This window comes from Lagopus leucura, unplaced genomic scaffold (genome assembly GCF_019238085.1).
Source record: "Lagopus leucura isolate 7727_CA_CO unplaced genomic scaffold, USGS_WTPT01 Super-Scaffold_100009, whole genome shotgun sequence".
Lineage (NCBI taxonomy): Eukaryota > Metazoa > Chordata > Aves > Galliformes > Phasianidae > Lagopus > Lagopus leucura.
The window spans coordinates 21,701,371-21,716,835 of NW_024962266.1; the positions used below are offsets into that span (position 1 = coordinate 21,701,371).

Below are 15,465 nucleotides of genomic sequence, written 5' to 3' on the forward strand. Positions count from 1 at the left end.
AGCATGTTGGAGTTGCAACGCTTTCCTGCCTGGGCTCCCTTGCCAAAGTGTATTATGTATACATGCTCAATTCTTCTTTAAAAATCCCAGATAGAGTTTTCTTTTCTCTTTTCCTTGAATTTTGCGTGTGTTTTTGCTGTTGGTATCCATGGGATTTTTACTTTGTCATTCCTTAATAGAGACTGGGGTTGGTTTTATATATTGCTGTCCTTCCCTCCTCCCCCCCACCACATTGTGGTTTGTGTAAGGCTGGTGACCTAGAAGATAAACCATCAAAGCTCAGAATCTGTTTTCATTTGGTTGGATACAGAACTTCTGCCTCTTCCCATACATCAGGAAAGTGATACAAGTCACAGGCTAGGATAGACAGAAAGCATTTGTAATATAGCACTAGCAAGAGAAAGCAGATGCCATGAGCAGTCATGTGAGTTGCAGAGATGATAAGCCCAGAAAGAGATTGAAATTTTGCTGGTGGTCTCAGGAGTGGCAGCGCAGCCTGCGGTTGAAAGTCAGTGTGTGCAATCTTTCTTGGTGCTTGGGAGTGGCAGATCCCAACAAGGTGAATCTGCCTGTACAGGTGAAGCTAGTATCCCTGCAGCTGAACCAGGGCCTGCCCTATGTCCTGCAGGCTGCTGTTTGAGCTACAGACTGTGCGCTGGTAGTTTGGGAGGTTAGCAACAAGTCCAAGCGCAGAGCATCATCAGTGAATCTTTTGCAGGTGATGAGTCTCTCCAGGATGGTTTTCTGAGGCTCCAGAAAGAAGCAACCAGGCTGCCCTCTCAAGCAGCAGAGTTAAGAGCTTTGTTCAGTCTCTAACACAAGCTTCCCACATAGCTATTCTTTGCAGTTTCTGTACTGCAGTTCCCTGGCATGGGAACGGGTTAACAGTCTGTTTAAGCTGGTCTTTGTAGACTACAAGCTTTGTGTATGCGTATGCTGCGAGAGATTTGTCAGAGCGTTTCCTGGAATGGGGTGCTGATTAGCCAGAGCCTCTTGAGAGCTCATAATGGTAATCAATGTAATGATTGTAATAACTAACGATAACAAAGTCAAGAACGGCAAGAAAAAGCTTCGGACTACAGTGTTCTTTGATTTCCAGGCTTTTGAAGGGCAGCAGAAAAGAATGATTTGGGGACATAGTAAAGGAGCTCCCTCCCTTTCATAGATTTCCTCCTGGGAAAAATATTTTATTGAGAGAGGTTATGTTAGCCAAAGCAAGACATAAATATTTTACTTATTAGAGCACAGGCTGTTTCTCTTCTTGTTGGCTCCACTGCCAAGGCTGGCCTCAGACAGAAATTTGCAGTGTCCATTTCTGTACTGTGTGGTGAAGGAGTTGGGGGGCATGGAGACCCAGGCCATGGGTTGAGAGCCTGCCAAAAAAGAAAGAAAAAAACCTTGTTAGGGCAATTGTCTTGCTCATAAAATGTGACATTTGTATTGCAGCCGCCAAGTTCCCGTCTTTGTCTTCATAAACAGGGCTTTGAAGCAAAGATGTGGAAAGCCCAGGGTAGATTGAATTGGGCAAATGAAGCAGGTCTCAGCAGCTGGCTTAACAACAAAACCAGTTTCACTGTGACGGCAGAACACGTATTGCCTCCTTTCCAGTACACACCACCCTGTGTGAATTCTCTGATATCTAATAGCATTTCAGTTGCACATGCTTTCTCTCCCTGGGAGAGCCAATAAGATGTGATTCTTTTCAGCCTCTTTTCACATTGGAGGAAAGTAGCACCACTGAACTCTCCATCTTCTTTGTGCTTCTGTGAATGTGGAAGCTTCAGACAAGAGATGGATAAGATGACTGAGATGCTGAGACACTGGTATCATGCAAAGGTTAAAATCATAGGTTGATTTCCCTCCTACTAAGTTGTTTGATCACTTTAATAACTTTAAATCTGTCAAGGTAAATAAACATTAATTTATAATTCTTACACTACAGCTTGTAAGAAGTGGCAAGGGGCATTTGCTAGAAGCACAGTTGTCTTTCTTTCTTATGATCCCTCCTAAAGCATGAACAAGTCTCTGTTTCTGAGCACGGATGGATCTTTGCTCTGACCTAGGATTATAGCATTTATGCTCTTATACTCAGCTTCTTAAGGATTCTTTACGCATTGATAGTTTGTAGCAGATGTCCAGGAAAAAGTGTAAAGACAAGGCATATGATATAAATACTTCCTCAGGGTGTTCTCTCTTAACCTCTGTAAAATTGTGGTTCAGAAACTTTGAGTGAGAAGTGGTATCTGTTGTGCTTTAGTACTCCTGCAATTGACTTTTCTTCCATGTTTTTGTCTTAATTTTGATCCCACGTAAATGACTGACACGTGGCAGAGAGCTCCATAGCTTTACTGGATTTGCAGATGCATAAAGACCTATCTTCTTTCTCCTGCTCTGAACCCGCTTCCAGCTGACTCCAGCTGATGTCCTGCAGCTCTCAGCACATTGCAAGGTACTGTCTGCCCCTCATTACCCACGAAACGCTCCTTGTAGTTTTATAGACCTTGAATGTATCTGTCTTCCACCTTCAAGCATTTTAGTCTGTTTAACTGTTTCTCTCACAGAATATCTCCAGTCTTTCTCATCCATACCTGTTCCAGCTTCACTATATTCTTTGATGTTCGGTGAAAAGCTGGATCATAACTGCCTGTTTCCCATTGCTGAGCCAAGGATTGTCTGGCATGTAACATCACTTGGAGCAATCCAGGTTTTGTTCCATGCTCAAATTCCTACTGCTGGGCTGAAAGGGGGCAAAAAAAGGTGATCCAGAACCAGATGTGGCTGGTTCCTGCTCAGTTCCATCAGGTTAACTCTCCAGCTGCGGTGTCTGGAAGAAGAGCAGGTTCAATTGAATTAGAAGTGGAGAAAGTTTGTTGGTGAGTTGGCAGATGAATTTTGCTTTACACCATGGAAACGGATATGGTGAAAGAAATCATTGCCAGTCAGAGTGCACTCTCTCTAGCTCTATTTGCCAGGAAGAAGATAAAGCAAAAGCCAACTTTGTTCTTGCTTAGCGAACACCTTATGAATCTGCTTAACCACATATTATTCTCAGATCTCTGAATACATTTCAAATTTAACATATTTGTTGGTTAAAATAGTTCAGAGGTGACTGGTTTCTCCTAAACCCCTGGAAAATAATTTCAAAAAGCTTTTTCCAAATACTAGATTTTGTAGCCCGCTTTCTTCTCACTCGGGGAATTCATTCTGGGCACAAGGGTATCTGCTAGGGCCTTGCAGAGGGTTCTGCTCCAAACGCTGAGCATGTGTTTTAATGAAACACATCAATAGCTTTAACTACAGTGAAGGAAAATGCACTCTGTTAAATAAAGCCATTGCAAGGCAAGCTGCAAAGCTGGAAATGTTGCACTATCAAGAAGAGACAGTTCCTTTAGTCTTCCCAGGTGAAATCCTACCCTTTTTCTAACTGTATGAAACTGGTGGCAAATTTCCCAGATTGCAACAGTCCAGGGTTTCACCTATTGTTATTGAGGAATGCAGGGGCTCTAATAGGCTGGACAGAGTTAACTCTGATGTCACTCAGACATTGCCATTTTTCCCAGTGTTTTCTGTGTGCAGGTCCAGGAACTCACTATTTAATTAGAATCTGACTAGGAAGAGTGCTGGTAATTGCACAAACAAATCCCATGGGTTGCCATTTAATCTCCAAGCTCAGTTTTATTTAAATTAGCTGTAAAGTTGGCAGTGAGCACAAATGGGGAACCATGAAACGAAACCTCCTCCAGTGAAAACTATGCCCACAAATGCTTCAGATTGCTGACTCTCATCAGAGAGCCCAGGGAGGAGAGAAAATAAAACCACAAACAGTGAGATCCAATTATGATTTTTCTCCTTTGTTCTTCTACCGTCTGGAAATGACTGTTTTATGTTCTAGACCTGGATGTGCTATCACTCTGCAGCTACATAGTCTGCACTGAGAAAACGCTAAGGTTTCACTATATGGTACAAAGGTGCTTTCCCAGTTCTGTGTCCAGGATTTGTGTGTCCATTCAGTCATAACGACAGATTGTGCTACTTACTTATGTAGAATCAGTTTCAAAACACAGATGAAGCCAGTTCATATTCTCTCCAGATTCCTCCAAAGACCTGAGTATAACCTCAGCTTATTTGAAGAGGTAGGATCTGAGGGCTTTTCCCCTGTGGCATTTTACATGTAGAGCCAAACTGAATGCTTAATAAAATGAAAACATTTAGCCCAGTTTATCTGCTCATAACTTGTGGGCTGTCACATGCTGCGTGTCGCTCACCTCAGAGTGAGCCCAGAAATAGACTGCAGTCAGGCTGTACTCAGAGTTCTGTGTTTAGAAGGAACAAGCATTCCTCTAGTCCAGCTTTTGGGAAGTATTTCTGCCTTGCAAATAGCAGGGACAACTTGCTCACCTGATCAAGCCCTGAACTTGGGCTGCATTAAACCTAGAGTTTTTCAGGTTAAGTAGGATTCAGGTAAACACAAAAGCTAAAAGAGCTGCTTCTCTGGCAGCTTTCAGCCAAATTTTAGTTTGAAGAAAAACTTGTCATCTCCAGGCTTTTTATTTCAAGCCAGCAGTCATTCAAGCAGGACTAAAGATACTCCCAACTAATACGATAATGGGTATTTTCTGATTTTATGTACAGAGATTTTCATCAGTAAATCTTGAAGAACATTTTGCAGATGAGAGGAAAATGAGGGCACAGAAGTACAATGAATTGTCTGAAGTCACACACCAAATAAATGTCAGAACTGGACTCAGGATTTTGGGAAGTGTTTTATCCACCACACAAAGCTCTCTGTTACTGCTGCTGAAGATGATGATAGTGTTTGTGTTAGACAAGTCAAAAAGAACAATCGTTCTATTCAGCTCTATACTACAGGCAAATGTGTATTCAAAACAGAGCCAAAGTCTGGCTGTTAATTCCTTGTTCCCAGCCCACCGGATGTTGCTGTGTTATGAAGATGCCTGTATTAATTTCTCCATCAGGAAAAGCAATAAAACCATTCTAATCATCAAAGATGTTGCTATTGTAGTTCCCAAAGCTATTTCCATGATATGATTTTTTCTCTTCCTCTGGAGAGGTCTTGGTGGAACCCACAGAAGTCTTGTGGCATGAACTGGATCAAAGACCTCCGCAAGTGCCTTCCAGTCTAAATTATTCTCTGATTTTACAGCTTGTAGATCATCAAATAAGGCTCTGTGGAAGAGGTCCTGCAACAGAATTTGCTTGTTTGGAAATTGTAAAGTCTTCAGGGCCGAGGTTTACTTTCCAGCAATGTGACTGCCAGAAACTGGGCTAGAGACAGCTCACAACACTGGCTTTTTCAAGTTTTTTTTTTTCTTTTTTCCCCAGAATCCTTTGCAATCATTAGCACTCTTCTTTCGTACTTAATTTGCAGGCTGTTTACACAGTGCAAAAGTGGTGGGTGAGCTCACGTCATTCCCACACCAGGTTTCAGAATGAGAAAGCGGTGTGTTACATCATGTCCCTGTGGCTTTGACCAAAGCAGCAGTCTCTAACACATGTAAATTCAGATATCCCGTGGTATGGAATGACTAAAAAAAAAAAAATGTGGTTTGTGGCAGATTTTCCATGTAGTATCTCATAAGGATCAATAGGACTGTAGGGACAAAGAACAAAGGGCAGGAGTTGAAAGACAGTTGAAAAATTCTGTGTATTTCATGTGGCCTCACCTATGAGCACGGATAACGTTGAGAGAAAAATAAAGAAAAACAGACAATTCTCAGAGTGTTGTTTCTTATGGCTTCCATGATACCTTATCTTTACCAGTACATTAAAGACATCCTGGACTCTAGCACTTTCTCCTTGCTGCATTCCTGTGTAGGAGCTCTGTGATACCCTGACTGCTTTACAAATGAAACACTGCAGGGTTAAGGCCCGCCTTGGGGTCATATGGGGAGCTGTCGTGGAGCAGAGAGTTAAAAAAAGGTCTCCCAAATACCAAAGAGTGTCTTAACCACTTTTGCTTCTCTACCAAGCTTTCTTCAGCACATAGAGTGAATTTGAACTTGATGCTGAGATAGACATATGCACCTCAGGAACTGTGTGAAGTAAGAAAGTGGAGTTCTTTCAGAAGAGTCTTTCCCTGGTGAGTAGTTACTCTTTCAATCCTGCTGACTTCCAAAAGCCTCTGGTGTCAAGAGTGGCTCAGCCTTGGCCTTTCTCCATAAGCAGTCTCATCAGTCAAGACAACTATTGAAATCAAAATACTCTGGAGAGTGAGTCAGGGGATCAGAATCTGGCCCAAGAAAAGAGAAGACGAGTGTCAACGCTTGTCATGGAAACTCTTCCGAACACCTCTAGCAATTTAAGAGAAGTCTACAGAAATGCCAGCAAAACATTTCACTGGTTTCCATTAAACAGTTATCACAGATCCTGCTTGCAAACAGATCCATTTCTTAATATATAAAGCAGTTTAGCTGTAGACATTATGTATTTAAAAAAAACAAATCCGTGAGTTCAGAAGCTCCCGAGCAAAGCAATAAATTCTCATTTGAACCATTAAAATTTTTGTTAGGCAGCATCATAGTGTGAACATCACCTTGTCTTCCAACAGTAGATTAGTCCCTCCCAGCCCTCCTATGCTCTTCAGGTCACTAATGATCTATTCAACTCTCAGAAAATAAACTGTAAGGCACTCCTCAACTAGGAACTTCCATACCCTATCCAGGCACATTAATACCTTTATTCCCATTTTATAGATATAACACAGGTCAAAATGGAAATAAAATTCTAGTTTCATTAATCTAATTGGACAGCGAGGTAGATTAATGGATTAAACTAACAAATGGAGATAACAGACTTTTCAGCTGTTTTGGACTTGTGACATGAGTTCATTCTAACATGGCTTAACCCTGTAAGCCACATCTTTACCACCTTGCACTCCTCTGAACTGATGGTTCTCTGACATCCTGCAATGCCATCCTGGGATAGCTCTGCTAATTCCTATGCCAAAATATTAGCTGCCAGCCTTTACCCTCTGCAAGTTACTGGGTCTGAGCCAAGAATCCATCAGCCTAAGAGAAGCAAAATCAGATGGTGCAAACCTGATTACAGGCTGTTACCAGCCCTCCCACTGGTCATTTCTCAGCATACTCAGTGCTCTGACAGATTGTTCTCCTGCCAGTTCATCAGTTGACTACATTAATAAGTACTTATAAAAATAAGCTTCATCTTAGCCTGAAGGTCTGCAAGTGATGGAAAAGAATCCTGAGAAAGAAAGACCTACAGGAAGTGGTATTAGCTTGGTTCTTTGTTGCTAAAGCAGAGGTAGCTGAGACCCTGCTGGAAAGCTTTATACTCCACAGGAGTCACAAGCAACGAGTGAGGCTGTGTTGTGTGATCTAAGTTAAATCTCTCCATCTCTGATTTTTCTCTAATTCTGGCAGCTGTATCCAAGATGAAAGTGTCACACACTACACAGCTCCCCATTTGCCTTCTAAGATCTCTGCTACAACAGAAAGGAGGATATCAGTCTCAATTTCCCTCCTGTTCCTGGTGCAGAGTTGAGAACAGGAGCCAGAATATGGTAGGAATCAACTCTTTGTGGGGCCTTGGAAGAAAAGACATGCCACTTTGTCAACTTATCAGAATTTGTGGTGGAAATGACCTATTAAACCTCTTTGCTCTTCCCACTGTCATCGCTCTGGATTCTTCCTTTCAGTAGATCTATTAATGCTTTGTCAAAAGGCAGAAACACAACTTTGACATAAAAAGCTGCTGTTTACAGTTGATGGAAAGCTTACATTAGACTGGGCCACCTGAACCCCCTCACCCAACATAAACAGAATCTATCAACACTGCTTAAGCCATTAACCCTGACAACTGAGGCTTTCCAGGGAGAGTCCTTATCAAAAGGGGGCTGCAAATGAAACCCAACGAGAAAAACCCTCATTGCCCCAAATGGACTCAAATGAGAAGATGCGGATGAGCCTTGTTAGGCTCACACTAATCCCTTTGACAAGTCAGGAATTCCATCAAGTTGGAACACAAATCCTTCAGGAATTTGACTCTTCAGCTTCCTCTATTCTCCATTGCAATGACAGTTACAATTTTTAAAAGATCATTATCTGATCAAATGGGAAAGAGATGTTTGGAGTTGAGCATCTGAGTTATTAGTGGAGAGAGGCTCTCCCATACTCAGTGAAGCCCATCGAGAAAATGCTCCCCTGAGAACTACAAGGTTTGTGACCCTTCTCTCATATTTGTCGGGACACCGATAATTTCACGGAGATGACCTGAGAGCAGGCTGTCTGAGCAAAGCCACATGGAAAATATCTCCTGAAACTTATCCTTCTGACAAGTATTTATAGAAAATAGTAAGGCGAAGAGCAGTATCCTATAAAGAAGGAGGTTCTTATGGGATTTCCAGATGTGATCAAACTCTTGTTACCTCAAACATTTGGCCTGTTTTGAGACTGAAGACAGAGAAAAACATTGCCCAGAATGCTGACTTTGGATCTCCAAATTGAGATTGCATGAAAAAGGCTGAAAATTAAAGACAACAAACTAAGGATAGGCATAATCAAAGAATATTAGGATGTTATAAACACAAAATAAACAAGAGAGTTAGGCAAAACAGACTATGATAACAAAAGAGGATAAACAGAAGGTTTACCCCTATCCTGGGCTCACTCACAAAACACCAGCTGAGGCAATCTCCAGAAAAGATCCTTCCCCACTGCTAGCCAGCTCTTAAATAGGTCTAGGAGAGTGCAGCCTGGCTCCACCCCTTCCGGCAGCACAGGTGAATTGCCTTCAGCTGTGCTCCTTTGGCTGGCTCATTGCTCTCTTCAGGTGATCAATCAGAGGTTCAGGCCGTGACTCAGTAGTTCCCATACAGGATAATATGAACTTTTTCAACTTTATGATGAGTTTTTAATTGTATCCATGCAGAATTTCTCTAGTATTCAAAAAAAAGAAGATACTTTCACATTCCAAACACAGAAGTTTTTCTCCTCTTCATTCCCTCTGTTGTGTTGAGAATGATTCAAAAGTGAGTGGTAAATAAAGGGGAAGCACTAGATCATATATCAAATATCGCAAGCAGTTGTTTAGGTGCATGTGAACTTGCTTTATGAACTATCTTTCTCATTTGTTTTCCCAAAGGAAACCCAGCACACATCTACCTCCACCTGCTGGAAGAAAATTAAAAATGTTAAAGATTATGATTTTGAAACTCCAGACTAATGATCATATACAAATTTTATGAAGCTTGGGAAGGGAAAAAAATCTAGTATTTTTATAGTGAAGGGAAGCTTTACTAAATCCAAACTTTATAGATCTTGCAAGTCTTCGCTATGTGGTAATAGTTAAATATTTAGTACTGGAGGGAGAGGGGAGACTTCTACTGAGTACGTTTTTGACCGCCTTTTTCACACGTTGGATAGATATTTAGGGAACAGTATTGTCCTCACTAGAGAGTGGTAGAAATCCAATGGAATTTAGCTCAAGGCAGAACCAGGCCATTGGTATGTGAACTGTGAAAAGCAGCTGAGACTTTTACTCTCTGCAGATGGTAAATTCACAGACATTAAGGACAGAAATGTTCTTTTCTTAATGCCTTGACTGCTGGCTGCAAAAATGCAATGTGCTTAAATCACAGAGTAATCTTTTTTATCTGAGTCTGAAATCCAAAAAAATTGCCTTTTGTAGTTTTAAAGAAGGTTGGAATTTTCATGCTTTGTAAAAAACTTTTATGGTAGTTGCATCAGGTTGGTCACAAGGAAGGACTCTTCATGATACTTAGGACGATTCAGTTTTGAATCCATGTTTTACCACTAATTCCCACTGTGATGGTGGTGGTGGCTGTAAGCATTGTGTGAGATCAGTGACTCTTAGAACATCTTTTTCTCCCAGTTTTTCCACAGGCTTTTGAACTGATTTGAACTGACACAGAATGGCAAAGGCCAGTTATCCATACGATGCCTGAACTAGTTCAAAAGAGATTTGCTAGTACTGTCCTCAAAATTAGGGTTTTACAACACCAAGAGCATGTTTTACACCTTCTGGATTTGTTTTGAGAAAGGCAGGTGAGAAAGGTAGGCAGTCTGGAATACCTAAATTGGTAAGAATGGGGATTATCACTGTTATTTAATTTTATTTTATATTGACAATATCCCTTTCTTGTTAACCCCAGGAATAACAAAATAAGGATCCCAAGGGAGAAGGGAAGGGGTTAACAGCATAACAGAGATGCCAAGTGTCATTTTCAAATCTTACCTCTGCTCTCTGCAGCTAGACCTTTCCATGCATATTACAAGTGGAATGCTACATTTTTACACAAAGCATCCATGAGTCATTGACATTTTCTTCATCTTCCATTCTTTCTTCATCCCAAGAGGAAGCATGGAGAAATCAGAAACCTGACAGATCCTCCTAAATCTAAGGACTCCCACTAGATGGCTGGTCCACAAGCACAGTGTCCTACCACAGACACTGAGCAATTCAGAAGACAAAGACAATGGAATACAATATTTTATTGCTGCCATATTCCACTCTGCTTTGTTCTTCCCAATCAGTTAAACAACTCATCTGTCAAAACTGGTGCCTGTGAGCTTAGGTGAGCTTGAGGATCCATTTGAAACTGAGGTTTAAAAGTAGTAGAGAGAAAGTGTGCATACTTTTTTTTGTCGCAATTCTCCAGAGAATCTTCTGCAAGCCAAAGTGTGTTTTCTATTATGGTTTACATCAACAAGCTGATCTTAGGGACTTCTGTCTGTGTGTGTTTCTGTAACTGATTTTGTGTGAGTGTGTGTGCCTGTGTCTATCATGGCCCTTGTTTCCTCTGGAGAAAGGAGACAGTAAAACCCACTTGAAAATTTATACGCGCAGTGTCAGGAGCCCAGAGCATTCATCTGAAGACGCTCCTGCTGTGTTGGGTAGAATGCCCAGAAATTTTCAGAGCTGTGTTAACCACAATTCTTAGCTTCCACGTTGTGTCTGATACCATATTTGGAAGCTGTGAGTCCTTTGCCCCATGTGGCTGACTCAGAATTTGCATTTACTTGATACCAGCATTGATTTCCCGTCCCTTTGGGAAGCTATAATGGATGGCGTGGCCACAGAAAGTTCAGCAGGACAGGCAGAGAGTGTTAGTGAGCTCAGAGGAGAAGTACTGAATGTCAGCCAGTGGCTGCTCAGATGTCCGTGATGCAGATTCAAATGCTGAAGTCTGACAGACACATGACCCATGAGTTGCAATGCATTGTTAAAGAAATAAAATCTACCCACATTTTTCATACTTACTGTGACATATTGGCACTGGCAGCCTCATGCTGGGCCTACCCTAATCACTTGCCAGCATAAGTTAAGAATGTGATTTCACTTTTAAAGATACTTCTAGACTGGCAAAAGCCTTCTTTGAGGGAGTGGCTGACTTTCCTAACCCTGTCTGCCTTACAGCAAAATCTTCATGAGGCCAAGAGCAACAAGACTCAAAGTAGATCTCTCAGAAAATAGGATTGCTTCTGAGCGAGAAACAGTGGCTCCATGCAGAACCCCACTGGGAAGCATCTTGAAGTAGCCTGTCTTTTCCAGACTCAGCTGTCCCTGCTGGCTCATTTCCTGCCACAGCTCAGAATTTGGATTATACAGGAGCTCACATGGAAAGCTGCATTTGGACTGCTTCCATCACAGAAGCAGCTTGAATCACTGGATACCATCCTTGTCCTGAGACAGGACTATCAGAAAGCTTCTACCAGGTCTGGATGGGGAGTTATTTCTTTCAGAGTAGAAGTTAATAGTTATGTTCATGCTGAAGAGAGTTTGCCAGTGTGATAATACTAATTGTAACTACACCAGAAATGTTTTCCAGGGTAGATTAAGTGAATAATAGAGATGAAACTGCTACTTTGGTTGCCAATGGGGCTTGCCAGCAGCTATCGCTTAGCTCATGCCATTATGCTTCCTTTCAGCACTTCTTAGGGTTTATCTATGCTGGTGGGTACAGAGATGCTGGGGGAGAGATGTCACTTATTGCAAGGAGACCAGAGCTGCTTGGATGTGAACCTTGGGAAAAGTGATGTACCCCAAAGGTACCTGCTTAATAAATGGAAAAGATGTCATACATATTACTGTGTTCTCTGAGGAAAATAAGTCTACTCTTGCGATCAATTTGAGTTGTTTGAGTCATCAGGAGATTTGCAGCAACTTGGAGATGTATTTAGGTTTCTATGTGTTGGTTTTTTTGAGAAGGAAGGGAAAGTGTTGTGAATCCTCTAATCATACATCGATGAGCTGACTTTGTGGATTTCCTGAAGGGAAGAGACTTTTTTATCTGTTTCCAAGAAGATAGGAGTTCCTTCCCATCCCAAAACAACAAATGTAGGTGAGCCAAGCCTTTCTCCTGGTTTCCATAATGCACTGCCAATTGTTTGTGTGCCTGTGGGGTTGTCTGCTGCCTCTGGAGCTATTTGGGCTGAATCTCTGCACTGTGTTCCCAGTGCTGACATGCAAAATAGTGTTGCACCCCAAATGCTAACATGGATAAAATTTACAGACTTTGACACATTTACTGGCAGTAAGACCTCAGAACCAGGTTCTAGTCATAGCCCTCTCATCAGCAGAAGACTAATCTCCTAGCTAGTCATTTAGCACAAATGTGAACAAGGAAAGGAAGTTGAAGTACACAAAGGACCAGGACCTCCTGGAAAGCAAAGAAGTCCTGACTGATCTCTGAAAATGCAAAGCACTGAAGAAGCTCTTGGGACTGTGTTTCTGTGTCTTACATTTGATGGACATTTCTGTGTTGTTCAGCAGATTCATCTACTGCATTCCACTGACTCCAAACCAGAAGCCAGGATCTTATCGTTTGGTTGAAATCCAAGTATTGAACAACTATTGAGCTTCATGAGATACCTCTAAACAATTTTCAAGAATGTGATCAGAAAATCCTACTGTCCATACTCCTCCCACTTGGCATGTATTGCTCTTCTGCCTGTGCTGCTGAACGCAGAGGGCAGCTTGTCTGGGTCATAACAAAGTGACCTGGTGAAGAAAGGTTCTCCTGTTGTTGGACATTCAGAAAAGATCCACCTCTGGAAAGCTTTCAAGAATAATTAAATCAGCTAAGCTGCACATAAATATGTGACTTGGAGAGGCAAGCTAAGAAATGCCTCCCATTGAATTCCCATGAAATAAATGTATTTCATGGGAAACTGAAGCAGGGGGAACTCTGCCATAGCTGTGATGACCCACAACAGAGATTTCACCCACACTGCAATTTGTGTTTGCATTACTGGAAGCCTCAAAATCCAGTGTTCTGGAGAAAAACTAACACTTCAGGTGCCATGTGATAAAGGTAGTGTGTCTCTGCTCAAGAGATAAAGCAGATACAGCTGATGAAATAAACTTTATTTGTTTTCTCATCATACGAGGCACCAGCTTCAGTCTGTCAGTCTATTATCAAAGATTTTACAGGTATTACAGCTTTGAAGGAAAAGTCACATAATCTAGATGATCTTTAAGGTCCCCTAGATAATCTTTGAGGTCCGTTTCAACCTAATCCATTCTATGATTCTATGATGTTACCACATTCCTCATGGGTCCTTTCCAACTCAGGCTATTCTGTGGTTCTATGACCTATAGTTTTATGGAAGTGTCCTCCCTAGCACAATGACAGCACTCAGAAAATTTAAAGTCTATGAACATGTCATAATGCTTCCAGGTTCAGCCAAGATTGAAAAGAATCTATGGGATTACAATCCTAAAGCAAAGAGAAAAGTAGCCATTTACCATTGCTGTCAGAGACTTCCAGTTGTACAATAGCCTCTTTTTTTTCCTTTTCACCTTCTATCTTTCCTTAAAGTGACAATGTGATAAAGAAGAGAGCAGGGGGAATGATTATTATGCCACAAACTCAGCTGCTCATCAGAAAGTATTGGTGAATACCTTCTGGAGTGGAATACTCCACTCTTTTATATAAGCCTCAAAATCATTAGCTGCTCTGCAGCATTCACCTCTTCTATATTAAATATGAAACATTTTTGTTTTAATTCGTGAAAATATCTTTCCACCCCACAAGAGCTTGACCATCTTTTTTATAATGCATACACATGAGCCTTCATTTGGGTTTTGCTACACTATGCAGATGCAAATATTTTCAGCCATGCTGATGAATGCCTTTCCAGACAGTGTTCAAGATCAGCGTCTAGATTTGAAGAATTAATGTGGTGCACTTCTGACTCTGTCAGTATAATTGCACCATTTCATTAAACTCTCTCCTTTCTACAAGGAGACAGTAAGACAGCCTGCGAATATTCTTTCTCCCTTTCTAATGCTGCACAGGACTTTAGATCAAAGGCTGTACAGAAAGAAATAACCTTCAGGAGAGAGAGGAAAGTGTCTGAAAACAACTGAGAACTGATTTTTCCATCCATTTATCAGCTTTCCAGCTCTGTATCTTATTTTGCCTTTGCAATTAAATTAGTTCAATGGATTATTCCTCTTTTTCTTCATTTTCCTGTACAGCTCCAGAAAATGAAGAAACCAAACTGAGTCACTGATAGCCAACTGAAGAAATTGTATTTCTGTCAATATATGTGAAGGCCATGAGATTTAAAAGTTCATGTGTGTTTCTTTCAAAATAGTCCGGACTCTCGATCAATCTGCATCATCAATCCTCCCAAACCTGCACTTATTAATCTGTAACAAATATTACCCAAGTCTCGAAGCACCAAAAGAAGTGATATTGGTAGTAGACCTCAGTCCTCATGTGAAGAACAAAGACAAAACGTCATACAGGTAGTCCTCATACAGATCAAGAGTTTAATTACAATAGCAGATAAAGGCCTAAGTGCTTCTGAAAAACGTCACTGGACTGAGAGAAATGGACCTTTTGGAGTGCAGTTTATTCCATCCTTAAAAGAAAAAAAAAGACATCCAAAATAGCTCAGGGAAGTCACAGATATAAGTGTGCATTTCATCTTGCTGAAAAAAAGTGCAGTTAAGTATCTTCCATTTTTGGTATTTTATTTTTTCTGTAGCTGTCTACAGCTGCAAGAGGCAGATACGACTCTTGCTGTTCTGCATCATCTCTAAGTATTTAAGCACCACTATCAATCTGACTCAGCTTTTTAGGTGAAAAGAGCAAAAGGGATATCTTGACAATCTGACTGCTAAGCAATGACAATGTCTGCTTCAGTCCTTTAAAAAAAAAATTGGATATTCATCAAAACAAAGTTTACATACGAAGATTTGCACACTCTAATCTCAGCCAGCCACATCCTGATCCTGCAGTAGATATTGTTTCCTGGCCCTGAAATCAAAGAAGTTGGTCTACTGTAATTAGGTACAATCGGGAAGAATGGTTGATCTTGGTGATCTGTTCAGCCAGTGAAAGCCTTCCATCCTTATTCTCCTGTTCCATGTGAAAGTCTGGATTGTCACCAACAGGACTGAGGTGTTTGGATGCCACCTGAATATTTTTATTTGTATCAGTCTTTTGAAATTGCA

General features: G+C 41.2%; 1 long non-coding RNA gene across 1 annotated transcript; it reads right to left on the reverse strand.

Annotated features, from left to right (window-relative positions):
• Positions 1–4,563: 4,563 nt before the first annotated feature.
• LOC122181430 lies at positions 4,564–8,667 on the reverse strand. Its single transcript, XR_006179432.1, has 3 exons — positions 8,630–8,667; positions 8,405–8,499; positions 4,564–6,250 (listed from the first exon to the last, which is right to left on the reverse strand). It is a non-coding gene; the product is annotated as an uncharacterized LOC122181430 (long non-coding RNA).
• Between the last annotated feature and the right edge of the window lie 6,798 nt (positions 8,668–15,465).